At 34.7% G+C, this 16,830-nt stretch overlaps 1 protein-coding gene across 1 annotated transcript in view; it reads right to left on the reverse strand.

The window, feature by feature from the left end:
- LOC148172983 (uncharacterized) overlaps positions 1–16,830 on the reverse strand; it is a 46,980-nt gene that overhangs the window by 15,923 nt on the left and 14,227 nt on the right. The window contains exon 2 of the mRNA XM_088038557.1: positions 7,082–7,110. The gene's annotated coding sequence lies outside the window, so the exon portion shown is untranslated. The remainder of the gene's footprint in view (positions 1–7,081; positions 7,111–16,830) is intronic.

A 16,830-nucleotide genomic window follows, 5' to 3' on the forward strand; every position in this document is an offset into this window, starting at 1 on the left:
ACAAATGTAGCCAATGAGAGTTTTAATTATTTCCACAGATGTGTCTGCGAGGAAAGAAATCTGATGAAATATCGGTGTGCCGATAGATTTTGTCTTAACAAACCTGCTAGAGTTTCAGCAGGCCGAGAGCTAAATTTATTAATGGGGGCTTCTTGAAAACTGGAGAAGTTTCTGCAAAACTGGAGAGCTTCCGGATCTTGTTTAATCAGTCCCTGCCATTTGTTACAGAAAAGGTCTAAATGGTTTTCTCCATAACATAGATAAAAGTCCACACAACAAATTTTCTAGTTTGGGATCAACACTTAGTCAGCTTTACGGAAGTTTGTCGTGTTTAATGCATGCACGGACATCTGTTAAACCTGCATTTACATATCTGACGGATGCGAAGAAAGACATGCATATTTATGTTCAATAACTTTGAGAAGTGATGATTCTAGAACTCTATTTTCACAGGCAATTTTGTTGATATTTTTGCAGCTTAGTAAACCGTCGTCATTTCGCACACTTGTCGATAAAAGCGAAGAAGAGAAAATATGTGTGAATTTTATTTGATCAATTACGAGCCGTCAGTCGTAAAATCTAGACTTGAAAGAAAGACAAAATTAAATTCAATGACATCAAACGAATTTGAAAAGTCTGCAGACCTTGCTCCCGTTTAATTGACTGAAATTTTCCGGTGTGACTTGTTGGAAATTCTTTTTATTGGATTATCAAATTTCCATTTTTTTATACTTTGATGTTGGCGCATTCATATTAATTGAAAGAAGGCAAACAAAACCCATTAAAAGTACTACGTATTTCAGAACATTATCTCTATTGATGTAACGTGGGTAATATTTCATGAAAAAGTTTCGGCTTGTGTCGGCGATAGAGGAAACTCAATTTGGAAAATTCTCGAGGGTAAACGAGATCAAAACGAAAAAATGCGGTATTAAGCTACAGACACGGTCTGTTTAACAGCAATCTTAGTTTCAGATAGATTAATCAGGTTTTAACTACAACTACGTTGCAAAACTAATTGCAAGTCTGGATGTGTATATCTCGAAATAGAGTTTTTCAAGTTGCAGGGAAATCGATAAACGGGTGTGACTAGTACAAAAACCCTAAAATTGTCAGCTATAGTGGAAATTAATCTTGCTTCAGTTCCACTTTGCGGTTTGTTTAACTCGATAATTACCTTCGAATAAACATTTAATTGAAACTCTTTCCGAGCGTTTTTGTTTTCGCAGGGATTTCTAGCCCGAAAAAAGTTCGAGCTAACCCATTTCAACGACTGTCACTTTACCTAAGCTTTTATTTGTTTTACATTACTCAAGAGCAGCATGGAATTTAATTTCTATCGTTCGTATTTCTAACGAGTTGCAATTCCGTTTTAGATGAAATGCTTTAGTCGCCGAACAACGTACTTATCCAAAATGAAACTGTGCAACATTAGCAAATGTTCGCACTGGTTAATCGTCAATTTAGATTTTTAATACCAATATTTAATGTCATTGGGTAGCGCTCGACTAAAAGTCGTTTTTTTGTCCAATTATCTTCACCACGCTGATCACAGAAATAATGTTTATCTACGGGTAATTTTTAAAGAAAGTCCAGTTATAACCAGCTTGAAACTTCCTATCTGTGTTTACACAGCCGGTGCGTTCCGTTGCGTTACGCAATACCTGCATGATCTTTGATATTCTACGGCATCCTCCGCCCCCGACATATTGTTTTTTTATAAAGTTGAAATGTCGAGAGAATTCTGTTTTTAGTCAAGGGTCGTTTTAAAGTTCTGAGATCGTACGTTTCCTCAGAGAAATTTATTTGTATCTCAAGAACGGGCAGTTTTATTTTTATTGTGCTCTTTAAATCCGATTCGTATAGATCGCCATCGCCTAGTTCTTTTGGTGTGTTTTTCTTTCAATAAGGAGCGACATTAATGGTTTGTAAGAGTAAACGCTCGGGCTCTAATGTAGCATTTGTGTTTTTTGATGGGACGATGGTTTAGAGTACGTAATTTATCTGATACTCTCATGCATATATTTACGCGAGGGAGGATGTAACAGCGCATCTGCATCTAAATTAACAAATTTTGCTCAGTTTGCACTTATCTGCTGGTTGTTTTTGATGTTTGTCCATGTAACATTTTCTAGCGCACCAGAAAGGATTTGCTTTTTCTGAACCTATACCAAAAACTAATTTGAAATATTGCCCTAAGAAGCAAATATTAAGTGGCTTCAATGTGATCATACATATGTTACTCCATATGAAAGTCTAATTACATCTCATCCAATTACATACATTTATTCATTTAATTGTGTTAAAAATCTGCCGGCTTTTCCGTACCAAAGCGTAGGAATGAAAAGCACACTTCAAATCTAATATAAAGTGCCGCATTTTTATTGTAGTACCTAAAAATTACACCAATCTATTCCGTAATTTCCGGCTATATATACAGTCGTCTGTCGGATAATATGCAATTGTATTGATTAAAGCTTCTACGTCAGTGGAAATAATTGGAACATATTTTAGTTTAGAAGCATTCATCAAGTTACGTATTGAATGAATCTCTGCGCTGTGGATTTCCCTCTCGAATATGATTTTTATCTCAATTTTTTTTAAGCTGAAATGACAGTAACGTAAATCTCGATGGTATGAATGTTAGAGCGTTATGATTTTATGACATGGCCTGATACAAATGACAGAAAAATGAGTTTAACAAAAGAATTTAACATACCTAAATTTCTCGTTAGATTTTATGCACTTTTATATCGCCGTTGTGATTTTTTTTTAGTAGCCTTCACATTCAGAGTTACGAAAAAATATTGCTCTTGACAGCCCAATCAGATTAATTTTTTCGAACCAACTAAACGATAAGAGTAAGGAGTGTGTTCAACGAAACGCTGAAACTTTTGATAATGCTGCTATTAATTGCTTCGTTGATTGGTTCTGAATGCTTGGAGTACCTGCTTTGGAAATTGTCTAGACACGGCAAAATGGTTTTTTCCAGTCTCTTGAATTAAAACCTTCTCCGGCGTAGATGCTGGTGCACGAACAAGGAGGATTTAACAAAACTTTAACTGTACAATTTACAGAGTCCGTTTTTTGTTTGTTTACTTTTGTGTTGCTGTCGGAGCAATTCTTTTACAAATATTTTAGATTTTTCGTTTAAGGTGAAATTAAATGGAGTTAAAGTCTGCACGGAGTTTTAATGAAGCTGCAAGAGAACAATAAAAGTAGACCAAGCACATGCACAGATTCTAATGTATAATCGGTTTAGGACTTTTCTTGCATGTTATAAAATAATAACTAGGTAAAAGGGGGAGTAATAAAAACGCAGACAAAAAGCTCGTGTAAATTTTTCACATTTATTAATAATTGAATAAAAATAAAATAAAACCGTTCATTCATTTCAGGGATACATTTTCAAATTCAAGTTTGATCGATCTCTAACTAAAAGTATTTTAACTCGAAAACCTGTCAGAGTAAAAATAGGGAAATTGGATTGGGAGCGTGAAACTGTGAATCCAATATTTAATGGTTGAATCTGCGCAGTTTTTATTCCATCTGATTATCTCAATTAAAATTGAAACATTCATTAATGTTAAGTTTAAACAATGCACTTAAATTTAAACTACAATTTCTTGGTTTGTTGCTTTTCTATACATGTCACTTTGGTAAAACCACCCGAACAACTTGGCGAATAGTTTTCGGGGAAAATCTACATTTACCACGACACACATATGAATTATTAGTACACGCTTCAGAAAACTTTTCTGGTTTTCTCACCTGTGTATCTAAATTATCTCCTTGTTTTCGAGCTGCAGGAAGCTGTGTTGACCGCTGCATTTGAAACATTGCATTTTCAAATCTATTAATGGATCCTTTGATTTTACTTTTGTACAATAGGGGTAGAGACTGTTTTATAATTTATTAGAGTAGCTGGTAGCCTTTCAGGAAGTGGCTGGACTTTTCATGATTTCAGGTTACTTTCAGGAGTGGAGATTGTAAAGCGAACTTTCTTTAGTCGATCTGAACCATAAAAATAATGCTTCCAATAAAATAAAATTTGTGCTCTCTATAAGTTGAGCTTTTGGCAAATAATACTCGTAACTTTCAAAAAAAGTCCTTTCATACTATATGCTGTTTCCGAACGCTGGGATATCATTTCAAAGTGAAACAATGCAGGATAAACAACACTTACTCGTATAGGACAAAAAATGCTTGTTTTCTGTTTCGATGACATACACGACATATTGTCTAAGATGATCAAAGGATGGATATGTAAAGACTATTGCATTCTCGAGTGTTAAAAACGCGGAAATACAAGAGGGAATGTTTATTGTTAGTGTAATAAAAACTTGTTGTTTAATGTAGCAAATTTCTTGCCACCCACTTGATCATCACCGTCACCTTTTCAAATAAATTCAGGATAACCCAAACCCGAAACCGCTTTCCCGCTACATTATCCCTAAAAACGGCCACAAAACCAACCGGCCAACAAACGATATGAAATGATGAATTTCCGACTAAAGTCGCGTTAGCTAGAAAGAATTTTGCGGTAAAACCATATCTGTGATTAATGATATGGATTAAACACAGCTTTGTTCTCCATTATCCCCAGAGTCTTCTCCTTTTTTTTCTGTAACAGCGTGGACAAAACTCAAACAAGAGACAATAAAGCAAATTATCAACAGCATGTCTGGTGCTAATTCAATTTTGGTGGTAACGTTTGCTGGAGAGATCAGCCGAAAGCACACAACTCGACCCAACCCATTTGATTATAATGCAAAATGATGAATAGTGTATGCGGACACGAGAGTTTGTTAAAGGAAGCAGGGTGCTGGCGGCAGGGTTACCAACCGATGAATTAGTGCCCCCCGTGATGCATTGTTGTATAGGAACTACCTAATTTAACATAAATAAAGTGCATATGTTAGTCTATGCCGCAATTATCTGTTCTTGTTCGGGTTACAGCGAGAAATCTGCCACTAAGATATACTGTTCTGTTGTTCAAGTTTAGAGAAGAAATAAACGTCTTACAGCTTGAGTGCTTTGAGGCGGTTTGTCTTTAGATGTTATGGTTATTTAACATGTAAAGTTGTGCAACTTAAGCCCGAAATTCTTGCTCTTCGCTGTTTTATTCCGTGGCTGTGTAACTTCAATGTCGATACCTGTTTTTGCGTTAACGACTAAACATGCCTCCTGGGAAAGAAGTTTGTAGTTCAATAAAATATAATTATTTGCAGAAAACGAAAGTTCTAAACATGTACAAAAAAATATCACTTTCGTTTTATTCTAGTCTTTCAAACCGACTTATATCTTCTAAAATAGTGATCCCATTTTTCACAAAACAAAATCCTAAAACTTCTAATTTTTACGTTCAATTTGGGTTCGTCTTGCATGGAATTTAATATTATATTGCATGGAACCCCTGATGTCACAGCAGAAGTTTTTTAATTTATTGCATTTTAGCTAAAAATTTGTTCATTGCAACTATTTCAAGTTCGTATCTTCGGAACAAGGAGATATATTCATATACGGTAAAAGCGTGCGTGTCTCCGAGCTTTTTAGATTAAACATTCCATTCTATTTTGACTGAGAATTTATTTAAAAATGTTCTTACTAACTACGCGAGAAAATGCCATTTTTTGAAATATCTTCTGGAGCACTCCACTTTTTGAAATAAAATTTGTGAAATCAAAATTAACAGCCACATAGCGTTAAACTATCACAAACTCTGAAAATTACGATAAAAATATAGAAATATTTAACTACCACCTACAATCACCGCCGTCATTTTTTTAACGTTTTTGGAGACATATAAATGGGGCGGAAAACGACGTTTGGCAGCCTAGGCCTCCAAAAAAAAACTAGTTAGTTTTTTGTTTAACGGTTGGCATCGCACTCTCATTATGTACAAATCTGCTGAAGCGTTTTAATAGAGGTAGGAATGTTTTATTTCCACCATAGTTACTAGGCGAGTAACCTTGAAGAGCCAAAGTTTCTAGATTTTTTTTTAAATTTTGTTGACCTAAAAAAATAGTGTGGATCACACGTCCGAAAATGCTTTTGGAAGTCTTCGTGTTGCTCCGCCTCGTCTTCGCAATTTTACTCAGACTTCCAAAAGAGCATTTTCCGGCTTTCTGATCTAAATTACTATTGTTTCACTAGGCTGAAAAATGTTTGTTTGGAAATGCGAAGTGCTGAAATCCGAGCCCGGAAAGCAAGAATTTCAATTTCCTAGCATTTCCAAAACATTTTCTAGCCGTGTTAAACCCAAGATTTTGTGTGCCGACAATTAATTGTCATTTATTTTGAATTCTGGTTTGAATTTGAAAAGTCATTCACTCAATTTAGGGAAATTTTATCAGTTGGAAAATGGGTTGGTAGCACCGCATTCAAATCAAACAATAATTGAAGAATAATTTAAATTCGAATATCAGAAACTCGTGCTTCTATAATTTTTTCAGTTTATCTTGATTACTTTCGACGGTCATTGGCCTCCACAACTGCACAAAAATTAACACAATTGACATTTTATGCAGTGATGCCAAGTAGCAAAATAAAACAACTAATCTAAATGTCACAATTGATAGCCCCGACTTTGACATCACAAATGCCTGAAAAATGAGGGAGGCGCACAATACAATTATTTTTCTTATCTCAGATGATTACAATCAGGAAACGAAAATAATGACGAGATAAAAATCAACTCGTCCTACAAATTTTTTCGTGGTAATTGAGTAGTTATCGACATTAATTTACTACGGCAACCAACACGCTAAATTTAAATTAAGCAGAAACATGAATTGGATTAATTTCGGTAGTAAATAAGCGAGAAACTCGAAATTTAGTGGTGTCAATTTCAATATAAATTTGCCTTCAATTTTCCGCATCTTTAAGCACATGATGCGCCCTGTCAGTACCTGATTTACCACAATAATACGAAGTTAAATGTAGCAAAAGACCCCTTTGTGAACATGAGAAGGTTTTATTATACTGTCGGATTTAAATTCCTGAGCTTTCACGTAAAAATCGAAAACTTTATTCACATTCATCTGAAGCCATAGAAAGTGTTTCGTTTATTTGAGCTTACCTATGCAATCCAGTCCAAGCAGCTCTACACTGAAACAAGAAAAAATATTAACATCGTAAAGTTTTAAAATTTTATAGTAACTCCAGGCAAACCACCCTTAAAATTTTATTTTTATGAACCCATGCTCTTTATGGAACAAAGTTCATTAAAATTTGTTTTACAAAATTCGGTTTCATACCGCAACACTTTCACAAAAAATCTTATTTAAAACTTTTCGGCATTCTATTAGATAATTTCCCGAGAGGGCAGAATCGTTTGGGTTCGACAGCTTAACGGCTAACCTTCGACGTTAAACCTTTGTCCATTGACGTAATCTAAAATTGTTCAGACTTTAGGAGCACGTACGTGGTCAGTTTGAGGTAGCACAAAACATCACTCTAAGGTTATATTAGAAGAATGCTTTGAGTTCCCTTGTAGTTCACGCGCGGTGTATAATTTCGGTGATCAAAAGCACATTAGAATAACGCCATGGAGGAGGTGCAGCGTTAATTCGTTACACATAACTCAGTCGTGATAAAATCAAGGTACGAATCTAATACAAATGACTTTATTATATAGCGGCGCAATTTCTACACGTAATTACATGTTGGCGAATAACAGGTCCTCAAAATACCTACAATTCCGCAGTCAGTCAGCGAGCAGTTTGTAGCAGAATTCCAAATAACTTATTTGTATAAGAGAGTGGTTTTGTTCATAAATAATTACATCTCTATTCACAATGACGTGATAAGTGCGATAAGAACAATACAAATGAATAGACCTAATGGAACTTCAATCGTACCAACTCTGCATTCAAAGCTTCTATTCCTGTCTAATCGATCGTACCCGAAAAACAGAAAGTCACAGATTCATTGTCAACACAACATAAAAATGACCGAATTGATTAAAACAAACCGCCTCCCACGATGTTTCGTACTTAGTCAAGAAAGCGGACACAAACAGTTTGAAAAATGTGCACGACTTATTTCCCCATTTGCTTACCAGAGATTTATAACGGGCGAGTTTAATATTCCCTTTGTCGGGATATGTACAATATGCTGTTTTGGAACACACAATTTCACAGCGGTGGTTGTAATGCAAGAAAAATAAGTCACGAACTAATTAACTTTTAAAATGTTAAGAGTAAGCACAGTTTCCTTTTAAGAAAGGACTTCAGCACACGTGACTGTAATGTTTAACTTTTAACCACAAGAATTTCTGAGAAATTTAATTGTTTCGCACATTTTTGGGGGTAAAACAATAATTAAAGCACTAGTAAAAATTACATCCCTTTCTCACAGCAACAAAAACTCGTGATGTGCAAGCAGGCTGAAGACTTTTTCTGCTTTTGCTGAAACATCTCTTCCACGTTTTTTCCTGCACTATGCAAAAACACTCTAAAGACAAAGAACGTAAATACTTCACTAACGCGACGCTATCTTCTGACAAAGTGAGTTTTTTATGTAGAGTTTCCGAAGAAACGTTTATTGATATTAACCAGAAGAAAACAAACGGTCTCATTAACGGATCAGACAAAATTTAACGATCGAATATTTAATGTGCGATATATAAATTGTCCCGACGCCTTCGCCTGATTTAATTAAATTCGTTAAAGTGAAAGCAGCAAGTATAAAATTTTAATTAAGTACAAGCGATTTATAAAAATGTGGAAGTTTCGTAAATAAAATTTTCGGAATTAAATATCTAGAGCGAATGGATAGACGATGTGAGAAGATTGTAAAATCCCAATGAATGGAGATTTATTCATATTTTGATGTGCCGTGACCGATAAGAGTGGCGTAATGGATGTTATAGCTGCGTCAATATTTTAGGATTAAAATTAATACACTGAAAACGTTAACAAGGTGTCTTCTTCAATTTTCTCAACGCTGCGTCACGCCAAATGAGAATAAATAACCCGGCGCATCCACCATTTTTCGAAAAGCACCAAATCAGCTATTTTGCGTTGAGACTGTTGGTAACACATAAACTGTCACTGTCGACGTAGGAGAAATAAATCTTCAGTTGATCGCACCTTTTTGCAATTTCAGGGTATTTAATATGAAGTTGGTAATGAAATAAGACAACAAAACCGTCCAGTACAAAGGCGATGTAGTGTTAAAAGTGCGCTGGGAGGTTTAAAGGCTTCCACCGAATGGAGATTTATTTAATAGGCGGTACCGTCAGCAGTTTATCACGACGACAAGGAGACGTAATCCCCAAGCATTGAAGGTGCAGCCACGTCAGGACATTGTTCTTATCCTGAAACCTCCATCCACGAAATTTAATAATAATCGAACAGCTTGAAGCGAGCAGCAATAAATTTATTTATGTTGTTGTAAATTACGCGCTTCCCATTTTGCGCAGTGTATGTTCTCATTTCCTGTGTCAAATGACACGAAACCAATTTGCTAATAGAAAATTTATCGCGCAGAGATAGAGAATAAAAATCGAGATGATAAAATTATGAACAAAAACTTGCAAGTTTGTGTTGGCGATATGTTGTTGTCATGCCCTATATTTGCGAAAACTTCCTGTTTAGAAAAGCGAAAAGGCTTGAGTTTGTCTAACAATCCAATTATAGAACAAGTATAAGAAAATAATTTCTACAAGAAGTTTGGTACGAAGTCTGGAAAATCAAGTCGAAGCTTAATTGTGTTTCGAGGTAAAATCAAGGAGTGTCATTGTTCATGAAAACCTCACGTCACAAAGTGCTTTAACATTCATCGATTCCTAACAGCTTTGTTGTTTATACGTCGACCATTAGAGTAAATGGACAGTTGGTCGAAGGTCCAATTATATCCATAATGAAGGTCTTGGGACATAATCAGATAATTAATTGTAATAAACAACGTACATTAAGAGCGAGAAACAAAACGTGAATGAAAGCAAAGAGAAACACTGAATGAAGAGAATTTTAGAGTAAAACCAGTTTAATCACGCAATGCTCTGTTCAATAAACGAGCTCTTTTGAAAGATGAAGAATTATTTTCCTCACGGACGAAAGAAAATACAAAAAACGCACTTTTTACGTCATTGACACTAATATCTCCTTACATTAAACAGTGATCATGTTTTTTCCCTCTCATATCTTACGAAGAATAGATAGAAAGAAAATGAAACGTGCAATACTTTTGAGTCAACGTCGCGGCGGTAAAAACTGGAAAGCCATTACGGTTGATTTTAAAATTACATTAAAGTTACATTAACTTCCTTGAAACCTTCTTCTTCATTACTTAAACGATTCTAATCAAATTTTTATCAGATGCCGTGCAAATCAAGCAAGTTTTTGTGTTGAAGAACAAAGCTTTCCTGAAAATATTGGCTGCTATAAAAACGAACAGTGAACTAAAAAAAATACGTAGATTTTTCTGCAGTTCAAAAAAATCGAGGATTTAATATGCAAAAATTCAACTAAATTACTTATAAAGTTTTGTTAAATTGGATGAAATTAATTGTCAACACCCCTTGGAAATATTGAAAAGAGCAAAATGCACGAGTTTGCTGTTATTTTTTAGGATCAAAGTGGTGTATATTACCAATTTTTGTTTCATATCTGTTCAAATTTGTATGAATTCGGTCGCGATCAACAAAAGCTTTAAACCGGCGTAATTACATTTATTCGGTACTGCAATAGCAATAGCAAATCATCATGTACTCACATTTTTAACCAGATTTCAGTGTAAAAATAAAGTCCTTTTAAAATAGAGCAACGGGCAATTACAGGAAAACATTTTGAAATAGTGAGCAATGATCGGAAAAGCGTTAAGGACCACCATTAAGGTGGACAAATGGGGTACAAAGTAGCAAGAAAAACGATTGTCCGAAATGGGTTGATCTCTGACTGAACCGTTCCATTTCCTGTGGAAACTTTAAAGTTTTTTCAGCGAAGCAAGCTAATGATTTTTATCAAACTAAAAAACTTTTAGCATCCAATAGGGTAAGTGGAACTCTGTTAGTTTACACTAATAATAATTTTAGTGAATCGAACGGAACTTCTTGCAATTGGAAAACTTTTTGATTGATTTTCGTATTTGGTCTGAAAAATTCCAATTTCGATAATAACGTTTTTGTCTACCTACATTTAATTTAGCTTCTTGGATGTTGATTCCAGAGGCTTCCCTCCATTCATCTCTCCTTCGGTTAAATCATATGCAAAACGTCTATTGTTAACCGTACGTGAATGATTAATTAAACACGACGTTTGACGTAATTGAACGCTCACAAAGGAACTTTGGACATAAATCTTCATTACTAAGTTTTCGTCTGTTCTGCATCGGCATTGAAGCTTAAAGATGACACTTTTAATGGTCACTCGTCGATTTATATGCTCCAGTGACCACTACATCTCTGTAGATCATCCCAAGTAAGCTGATTGAACAAAGTTTAATAGTATTAAGCTCTAGAGATATTACAAAAGCTGTCACTTTAGATCTCAGGAAATTAGAGTATCGGGCTTTGGTTAAAGCATCCGACTTTTTATGCGACGCCTTTGATTATTATTCATGAACACACAGAGGTGCCATTCTTGAAGGTGGTATTTCCTGCAATTTATGTATGTACCCCCTTCCCGTGTCATGAATTCTGTCCAGCAGTGTACACAAAGGGAGCAATTGTACTGCTGCGTGCAAACACTATTAAACCGACATTAGTGATGGTTTATAGTTGTGAGCCTTGGGCTTTACCTGCTGGGGTGTCGTGTGCAGGCAGTCCGCTATGTTGAACAACCGATCGATGTACAGTGAATATTTGTATTCAAACGTCGGATCCCGTTAAGCCAAGAACTAGAGGTATCTTGTTTAAGAAGGTACTCATTATCAACACAAGAACACTTCTGTTTCCATTTGTGCACGGCTGTTTTATTACCTGGGGGGACTACGTCTTCTCAGATCCTGATAGACACGAGAACAAAAAAACAAGGGGAGGAATCACTTTTTAATAGACTTCTCTCGAAATATTTGGCAACGAAACGACGATGGTATCAATATTTTGTTTGCCAGTCTGTTTAGATAAGGTGTTTTTGAAATAAATCATGTTTCTGAGCAGATCTTCACGTCCTTTACATAAAAGGCGCTTTAACAGAGGCAGTGAAGTCTGCGTAAAGTTTACTCTTGTTTAGGAGATGTAAAAGTGCAAAACTCTTCCTGCAATTAAATTGCCTTTTTGGGGTTATCCAACGGACCGTTATCTCGTTTAAAATTTGCTACGCTTTAAATCGTCTACTAACGGAGCTTTTAGTGTTGTTTTAAGAAAAAGCGAAATACGTGCAGTTTTTGATGTTGATTGCTGGAGAAAACAACGATAAACATAACGGTTAACAAATTCATAGCAAGAAAAGATTTTAAAGGAAAACGTCGCCAATTGTGGGAGCTTTGTCAATGCTTAAATTACTTTATAAATTGAGGAGAATGTTAAATGGAAATTCCTCATTTCTCTGGGTACAACTTAGTTTAAAGTAGCAGAAGTTTTGATTTGTACACAAAGGAGATGACTGCAAAGAGATGAAAACTTAAATTGTGTAAAGTTGCCAAAGCTTTAAAACCTACAGGAATTACAGCTATGCATATACAAGGATTTTATGTTTACATCTCGGCGGATATTTTAAGATCAACAGAAAAAATGTTTATCTGACCTCTTCATCACAATGGAAACTAGAATGTAAGCTTGTCGTGCCATGGGGCTGGGAAATTATTATAAAGGTATTATCTTCAAAAGACCTAAATCTGGGCGTGGGATTATTTCAAATTATAGCAAGAGCCATAATTTGATAAGTACAATTTTCTTCCCTATAATGAATCATTTATTTGCATTACCGCTTGTTGGTTACTAAAATTCCGAGTTCGTTTTGAATCAAAAGAAAAACGAAATCGGAAGATTGTTTGCTGTTTTTTCATTTCAGCAAAGGATTGTATAAATAAGCGAGAAATCAAACAAACCTCACTGAAGCATATTTTAACGTTACCAGTTTGTTTTTTTTATTAAATTGCATTACACAAGTTATATTTACTGTTATGCTAGAATTAAATAAACTATTCATAAATAACAATAATGATGTAACTGAGTTAATTAAAAAATGAACAGTTGAAATTGTACAAAGAGAATGATAATTGGAACGGTTTCATTCATCAAATTAGTATGTCCATAATCAGCACTGATCAAATAACCATGAATGAATATGGACTCTATATCCAAGGCATCTCGTTAAAATTACTTCCAGAAATAATCATGTTACAAGTTTCCTTCCTGGATTTAAAGTTAGCGTCGTCGTGCTCACGAAGACAATCGTGCGGAGAACGCACAAGCTTGAAAGATAACGTCTTCAAAGACGGTCTTACAAATATCTTGGTGTCAAGTGACTTTCAGTTATTGAGTTGGCATTCTTCTCACACTGGAACGTCTTTGCTCGCCACCTTCAGCTGATTTCGCATGCCATCTGCCTACACTACTTGTCAGTATTGTTCCTATTTGTGATTCGGAACACCGTCTTGGTGAGTAACTACCTGTTTCTGAATATTTATATGTCGGAATAAATTACCCTAACCTTCATTTACATACGACATATTTCAATCAATACGAAAATGTTTGCATAAAAGCTATTTTCTTAGAGTGAAATTGCAGCGACTAACGAGAGAAGACCAACAAAAGATGACAAGTTTTAGAAAAACCTCGATGAGTTCCATTTAAATGCGAATGTAGTTTTTGTTTGCGAATGTAATGCGAAGTTACAAAAGAAATTTTAGCGTAAGCGTTCTGAAAGCTTCTGCATTATTAAATGTATTTGCTAACAAATCTCTTAACTTCATGTCGCTTTTGTGTCGTGCTACTGTTTCGTTTTTTATAAAACCGTGAAATTTTTCTCTTATAATTAAATTGTTTTATCTTTCATATTTTCCTCATCGTAAAATTACTTTATGATAGTAAAAAAAATTAATTTTGAGTTTATGTGCAATCGCCTGTTTCTCTTTTTGTCACTTTTATTGACGATTGCAATTAGCGACTTAAATTTTGCAGAAAATACAACTCACCCGGCGCATCCACCATTTTTAAAGCATGCCAAAATGGATAAATTTTTTCGTTTTGTTTTTTCTTTCGTAAGTTCATTTTCGCTACAAATCGTACTACTAATTTTCAAAACAGCACTTTAATCCTTTGGCCATTTGAGTGGAGACCAACTCCTTATTTACGGGAAAACAGACATAAATAAACATAAAATTTTATTATAGCTATGCTTACTTAGTGATTCGAGAAACTTCCACGCGTATTTGTCGAGTTTTATGGAAAGTTTAATACAAGCGTCTTAATTATTTATAGACCAGAGTCTGCTGCAGATACATATTTTATATAAAGTCTGCAACGAATAGCCTATCTTCTTTATATCAGTTCTTTTGAATTTCCTACTAGAAAATAAAATTACTTACAAAAGCTAAAATATTGTTGTAAGACGAGCAGTACGTTCGATACATTGATACCAACCAAATAAAAGTAGTTATTTATATTCTTGCGTGTCGGAAATTGCAGTCAATATTTTCTATGCTTTGAAAACAGTCTCATAGAAATATATAATCACATCTGTCGTAAAACCAAAGTACAATAGAAATTTATTTCGTATTGATTGCCAAACCGTTTTTACAAAATTGGGTACTTTTACGCTCCTGGATCAATTTAAATATTAGTTTGCCGATAATTTTAATAACTAAAATTCATTCTTTTGTTGCCATAGAAACATATAGGGTAGCTTGTCTATTTTACTATAAAATTTGATTAACGACACGTTACGAAATTTCTCTCTGCGTGTGTAAATCATTGTTCCATAGACAATAAATTGTTGTAAACTGGCACCTAACAAGATTTTATAGTTTCACGCAAATTTCATGTCTTGAGGATACATATAATCTCATTATTAGCAAACGCATAAAATGCAACTAACGAGATTCATGAACCCAAAGTAGCTCCTCAAATTGCAGTAAACTTCATGGACTTTTAAACAGGAAACTTTAAAGGCAATTTCATAATTAGATCTTTTCACTTCTTTTTTGAAGAACGATTTTAAATTACCTGTTTCAACTCAACGGCTCGAAAGCATGCCTAAAGAAATGTTTTAATTGCTTTTTGAAGTTAATGAAAAAGATCATTTTTTGCCTGTAAGAAAATAAGATAATGACGTTGGAAAAACAATGTTAAGCCTGACAACAGCTGGATTACTTTTCGTGTAATCCGTCATTGAGTTATGAGAAATAAACGTAATAAATGAAAATGGAAGTGACTAAACATAGCTTCCGCGAATTTGAAAATCAGTCATCAATCAAAACAAGCTTTGACAGGTTATTGCAGGTAATATTCTTCCTTCAACAAAAAGTTATTTAATTTTCTCCAGTCGTTGGTTCCCGTTCTCGAGTGTGTTAAAATTACAGGCCACCTTGTAACAATTCCTCTTACAACTTACGAGTGTTTTAATGGTTAATATCCGGCTAGTTACGCCGCTGAAATTGAAGCATCCATGTGCGATGACATGGAAAGCCGGCTATTAAGTCTTAAAAGTCAATTTTTCGTTCGAGAACAGAAAGAGATATTGTAAAAACACTCTTTTGCAACAAGATAAATGATAGGAAGCCAAAACTGAAATTAACCGATCTGTTAAGGTCGATAGCCGTGAACTAGAGGGTTATTTATGTTGTGAGGATTCCATTAATGGTCAATGAATTATGTCGGTCATAGGTCTTTCGAAACTCCATTGTTTATTACAATAAAGATTTAATGATTGTGCCATCGAAATAAATCGCTTCTGAAGGATTTGCTGCCGGATAATCCTGTTTGCTGTTGGGGTGTGATTTGGAAACATATTTCTCGATAGGAATATTCCGCGAACGGAACTAAAATGACTGATAACTATTTGATTACGGTTCAGACGTTTCGTGAAGTTCGATAAAAAGCACGAATCTTGCATACAGAAGCCAACGCAATGCAATTAAAGCGCTCTGCAACACTCTGCACTTACAAGAGTTTTTATTCTCAATCTCTCCAAGCCAACATGACGTCTTGGCTGCATTGGATTATAAAACGTGTTGGAAGATAATTAGTAGCGATGTGCTTTGAATTATAATCATTATTGAATCTTTTTATGCAAATTAACTTAAAAGGCTGCACAAATGCGAAGTGAACCAATGCAAATTTTCCTGCAGTTGGAATGGTGTCTTTTCAATACCTAAAAGTAAAAAGAGAGTGTGTTTTAATGTGCGGTATTTGAAGCGTAGCGAAATTTTTGACAGGTTATTTGAAAAGGGAATTCTTTCTGTTCTTCGTTAGCTTTTGTGGAGATCTAAGGATCATTATTACTTCGAAGTTGATTTTATGGTCTCTAAAAACTTTCGGGGATTTTTTGACACAATTATGAACAGGCAATAAATATCCACTTTTACGGATTACGTCTCAACTCTCCAAAAGTACTGAAGCTGTAATCAGTTTTATGAGTGGAGGGCCATTTTTTAGGCAGAAATAATAAAATAATGTCACAGGTTAAATTTACTTGGTTTGTGAATGTTTTCTTAAAGATTTGAATAATTTCAGGTCTTAAAACTACAGTAAAAAACGGACCAACAAAAGGGTAGCCGGTGGCTGAAAACTTCTTCTCTCTTTAGATAGTTCCCTAAAACAGTAAGACGCAATAATATCTGTGTAAAAAGATATCCAATAAAAACACTTTTGACTTTGAAGATTAAAGTTTATACTTGATAATAACCAATTTCAAAGCTTTTACTTAGTACTAACTTCAG

The sequence above is a fragment of the Gnatocerus cornutus genome, chromosome 6, assembly GCF_029298725.1.
Source record: "Gnatocerus cornutus isolate USDA-ARS CGAHR chromosome 6, icGnaCorn1.1, whole genome shotgun sequence".
Classification (NCBI taxonomy): domain Eukaryota; kingdom Metazoa; phylum Arthropoda; class Insecta; order Coleoptera; family Tenebrionidae; genus Gnatocerus; species Gnatocerus cornutus.